Source organism: Myxine glutinosa, chromosome 5 (genome assembly GCF_964187855.1).
Source record: "Myxine glutinosa chromosome 5, kmMyxGlut1.1, whole genome shotgun sequence".
In the NCBI taxonomy this organism is placed as follows: Eukaryota; Metazoa; Chordata; class Myxini; order Myxiniformes; family Myxinidae; genus Myxine; species Myxine glutinosa.
In genome coordinates this window covers 19,245,406-19,251,260 of record NC_136265.1, presented here as the reverse complement: position 1 = coordinate 19,251,260, position 5,855 = coordinate 19,245,406, and positions in this window count along the sequence as shown.

The window sequence follows — 5,855 nt, the reverse complement described above, 5'->3', positions numbered from 1 at the left end:
ACGAAAGCAAGTTGTTTCAGGGCAACAGCCTCACCACAAGATTCCGTGTACCATGGACGGGAGGAATGGTATGACAACTGAAGACGAGATGGTATAAATCTGTGCATGAGAGAGAGCAATTTACTTTGAAAGAATTCCCAGGATGAGTTGATGTCAGAGGCGGTAGAGATGGGAGACCAGTCCAGATGATTGATGGCTGCTTGAAGACCGTGCCAGTTGGCCTGAGTGAAATGCCAGACTCGTCGACGCTGAGGAGGCTCTCTGAGAATGGTCAGAGAGATGTCCACTTTGACAAGCACATGATCAGATGAGCCGATTGGAGCAGAAGAAGAGCAGCAGACATTTTCAGGGAAGTTTGTCATAACCAAATCCAGAAGAGAAGATGCTCCGTTGACTGAGATCCGGGTCGGGAAATTGACAGATTGTGTCAGTCCCAGTGAGTCGCAGAAGTCCTTTGCTGAAGAGCCATGGCTGGTGAGAGAGGTACCCACACCCAGCCAACTGGCATGGTGACAATTGAAATCACCACATATGAGGAAGAGAGAGTTGGGATGGGTAGATAGAAGTTGGTCCATATTATCAGACGGTGAGATGTAGATGGAGTCATCGCTGTTTGGTGGACGGTACAACACACATGAACAAAAGGTGGGAGCGAAGGGGAAGCCGTAGCCAAAGGTATTCCTGGGGGTGAGGTGGAGAGAGGGCAGTGGAGGGCGAGTGAGGAAGAGTTTTTTATAAAGATAGCAACCCCACCTCCAGGACGAGGCTCAGGTCTATCATACCGGAGGAGGGAGTAACCTGGGAGAGATACCAAGGCATCAGAGACATCATGAAGGAGGAAAGTTTATGTTAAGCAGATCACATCTGGTTTGTCAGAAGCAACCTGTATGGAGAGGTCAGTCAAGTTTGAGCGAAGGCCCCGGATGTTTGAGGTCCATACCGTTAATGAAGAGGAAAGGGGAGCATCGGGTCCAGAACAGGGGGGGGGGGGGAGGGGTAGGGTAAGATGTGGAAGAGGAGGAAGAGGTAGGGAGAGCTGTTGAAGGTGCGTCAGATTTCAGCGATTTCAGGATAGCTTGGAGAAAGGGAAGAATGGGGCAGACAAAAGGTTTGATGGAGATTGGGTGAGGCACAGTGAGGTGTTATTTGAGGAGGGGGAAGAGCGAGGCAGAAGGTTTGGGGAGATGAAGGTGAAAGTTGGAAGGGGGAAGAAGCAGGGAGGATGCTTTGAGGAGGAGGGGTGAGAGGGGAGTCTAGGAGGGGAGGAGCGAGGGAGAGTCTCGGAGGGGATGGGTGTGGGGGGAGTTTAGGAGGGAGGGGAGGGAAGGGGCAAGGGGGGAGATTTGAAAGGGATGGGTGATGGGGAGGATTTGGAGGGGAGGGGTGAGATTGGATTTTGAAAAGTGTACGATTCATGGGAAACGAACATTTTTTGCAAAATGAGTTTGAGACCTTCGAGTCAAAAATACGTTTGAGGACACTGGAGGAGGGGTGGAGTTCTGGATATTTTAGGGAATGTAGAAAGGAGGAACTGTAAGAGATGGTATTATATATATTTTTTGGAATGAATAGATTTGGTGAGCAAGACGAAAGCATCCTTTTGTAGGAAAAGAAGAAAAGGGTGTTATAATATATGAGAGAAAATAGTTGTTCAGGGGAGAGATTATACATTTCTAACCGCCTGATCGCGAACGAAGAACGAACGAACAAAAAGAACAACAAATAAACGAATAAGACCTGGGAAGGAAATATTTTTTTGGGGGGTTTTTTTTTTTTTTGTGAGTACAGATATTAAACAAGGAGGTACGGGGTGAACGACTGGTACGAAACAGAACGAAAAATAATTTCAGCGCATTCGACGAATCGCTGAGAAAAACGAAACCACAAGGTCGGAGTCAGTACGGTAGTCTAAGCCTACGAGTACTAGGCCGCAGAATACTCGATACCATTAACCGACGATTGTGTATACATGTATGAAAAATTAGCACCGAAAATTTTCCAAAAGATACGCTATAGGTACACACACCGAAAGTCTCGACAAAAACACGATTGTGATAGATCACTTAGCTTCGAGAGCGTGAGCGCATGGAGCAGCTTCGAAAAAGACCCAAGACCCTGACCCTGACCGGTACACTTCGCGTACCGGTCAGGCCGTGGCCGGGCAGCGGTAGCAGCAGTTAGGCCGGAAGTGGAGTCCGCTTCAGGAGCACCCAGAGACTCGGCCGTGGTCGAGTCCTCCCCCATATCCTCGGCGGTAACCCTCTCCGGTCGCGCGAGTTGAGAAGTCCCCGCCACGACTCGTGGGTGGTCATAAGCGGTGGATTGTTCACGGCATCTGTAAAGACGTGAGCCAGCCGTAGTGCCTCCGTAAATGTCAGCTCCGCGGTCTCCAAGATCGATTTCCGGTAACCGGTAAACGTGGTGGTGGACTTTCGACTGTAACACGGACAGCTTAGCCACGGCGGTGGGCTCCGTTTCATGCGCGGCGAAGTAATTCTCCAAGATCGATTTCGCTCTTTCACGAGCCTCGATATTGTATACAAAAAAAAAAAAAAAAAGTCGGAGCCTCAAGACTCCAGAGCTAATTCCAGAGACGAAAATCTCTGAGAAGGTCATCTTGCACTTGCTCGTGGGTCCGTACCTCCTGGGCGCAGTCCGCCAGAAGGTGACGCAGCTCCTGCGCGTAGCGATTGATCGATTCCGATGGTTGTTGTCGCCGCTGAGAGCTGATGCCGGCCGTGCACGGCGCTCCGTTTCTTTACGTATAGTCGCTTTAGCTCGGCCAGAGCCGTGGCGTATGTCTCAAATCGAGCAATGCACCGGTAAACGTGGTGGTGGACTTTCGACTGTAACACGGACAGCTTAGCCATGGCGGTGGGCTCCGTTTCATGCGCGGCGAAGTAATTCTCCAGCGTTTTGAGCCAGTGGGTGAACTCCGATCCCGATTCCTCGGCATCGAGAATCGGTACCGTAATCATCTTGGGTTCAGCCATTTCGTAGATTTAAATGATATTAAATGTCGTGAAAATCAAACTCAGACACGACTTGTACCTTGGGTAGGTTTAATATAATTTAGATCTGTGGTCACATCCTGTAAAATACATTCATGCAATAGACATCAGAATCGGAGTATTACATGGGCAATCGAAGTATTACAGTATCAATAGGCAAAACAAGCGCAGCATATAGGGGCGTACATACCATTCAAACTACAGGACTATATGTCGCAGTAAGTGTCGCTGGAGTGTCCTTGCGCCGCGGTTGTCCCGGGTCTTATAGACGCCCCTTTTAGAGGGATAAGCGAGCACTCCTGGGTTCACCTTCAGTATAATTTCACTACACCCGCCATTTTCAGCATATTTTTTGCCATAACTTGAATTTTAAGCAACATAGAAGGCTCAAAATAGTGGCAATACCCATGTTTGTGATACTGAGGATTCAATCAAGTATCACCTGATCATAGCCAAGAATGGCTGAATGGCACTGGAAAGAAGAGCGGTGGCATTGTGGGCATCACAAGAAGTATCTCTGCATTAGGCAGATGGGCACTATCATATAACTTGAGAACTTGCATATCGAGTAAAACTAGACAAATGCTGATGATCGAAGGGGAGGAAAGTGAGTATGTGTACAACGAGCTTACACCTTCCAGGAAAGGGCGTGACAACCTTGATGAGGAGAAAGTCGTCTCAGCTTTCCGACGATTCGATGTATTCGGCGAGGGAATGTCATCTTCTGTACTGCAGAATATTGCTACCAAGGATTTGGCATCGGAGAGCATTCAACATTCTTTGCTTAATGCAGAAAAACTTGGACAGGTGCAGCTGGATGAGTTTGTTGATCAGCGCCTTCTTCAGCCTCCTGATGGCACATGTCATATCAATTTCAATGCCGCTTTACATAGGAACAAAGCACAGACTTTCTCGTCTCTGTATGCTGTAGACTGCAAAGAAAGCAAAGGCAAAGAAACGACCATTAAGGCAGATAGAAACATTCTACAGCGACTTGTGACAGCTTCCAAAGCAGGGCGTGTGATAAACCTGGACCTGATTCTGCAGCATGAGCTTATGCCTGTGCCAATTTCACTTGCTGCCATGAATGGGAGTCTACATACAGGCAGTAGCGGTAAATCTCGACTGGAAAATGAGTTGATTCAAGATGTCTCAACCCCAGAACAAGTGACATTAACTGGAAGTACTTGCTTAGTAATTGATGGTCAAGCACTGGTGATGGCTCTTGGAAAGCCCAGCGGAATAACCACATTTGGTGAATATGCCGATGCGTTTGTGAATTCAGTGTTTGCCATGGGGAAAAAATTTGAGAGAGTTGACGTAACTTTCGACCGATACCAGCAGGATTCCATCAAGACTGGAACCAGAATGAAACGTACCCGGGCCTCTCGACCAATACGTCGGGTAATAGAAAACCAAAACGTTCCTCTACCAGACAAATGGACCAACTTTCTCTCACTTGGCGATAATAAGGCAAATCTAGCAGAGTTTCTTTCTCAGCAGCTCATGACAAATGCGGTGTCTATTGCACCCACAACACTTGTAGTGGCTGGAGGATTTGCACAGATCACAGACGTGAAATCTTCAGATCCAGAGATGGACACATCATCCCTACAGGCCAACCATGAGGAGGTGGACACACGACTTGTTCTTCATTGCGTCGACACAAATGCTGAAACAGTGGTGGTTTTAGTGCGTGACACTGATGTGCTGGTCTTGTTAGCTGCTCATTTTGATAAGATGCCATGCACTCAGCTGTGGATGAAGGCAGGAACTCTTAAGAAGCCAAAATACATTCCCATCCACAAACTCCACCAGAAACTGCCACCTTGCCAAGTGGAAGCGTTGCTGCCATTCCATGCAATTACTGGTTGTGACAGTGTGTCACAGCTTGCTGGCCACAGCAAAAATACAGCCTGGAAGGTGTTTCAAACACACAGCCAATTGTTGACAGATCTAGGCACAGAAGATATCACTGAAGAAGTAATCAACGATGCAGAAAAGTTCATATGCCGTCTTTACAAGGTACCCGATGATGTGGACAGATGCGACGAGGCACGTGTAATACTCTTTAAGGGTTGTCCACAGGAGACTCTGCCACCAACATCAGATGCAGTGAGACTACACATAAGGCGTGCACATTACCAGGCTTTTATTTGGAAGCGCGCAACCATCGCCACTCCAGTACTCCCCCAAGTAACAGGCATGGGATGGACATACATCGATGGGAACTTGGTGCCGAAGTTGATGACACTATCTCCAATTCCTAAGGCGTGTCGCGAGATAGTAACATGCGGATGTACCAAAGGATGTATCAATGGCCGTTGCAGCTGCAGAAAAGCTGGGCTAACATGCACAGGAGGATGTGCATGTGCATACAACAGACAACTAGAATGCAGAAACAGAACAGACTAAGATAGACAGGTAAACATTTGAGAATGCCAATATTGAGCTATACGGTATTTATAAAGTATAATTACTAAAAGGCAGCCATTTTGGAACTTTACCCCTTTTTAAATGCACTTTAGAAATGATTTAATATCTTTTTTTTTGTTCTAAAGAAATTAAAAGTGCATTTGACCAGTGAAAGTGATGTGATGACCAGTTAAAAAATACACCCCAGAAATTACCAAAAATATGGCGGCCATCTTGGAATTCAACATGGCGGCGAAACCAAACTAGTTACAACTTAGGTAACAGTAAATTTGGAATCCTCAGTATCACAAACATGGGTATTGCCACTTTTGAGCCTTCTATGTTGCTTAAAATTCAAGTTATGGCAAAAAATATGCTGAAAATGGCGGGCATTTTGTTTTTTACAATTTGAAGGTTAAGACTCCAAAA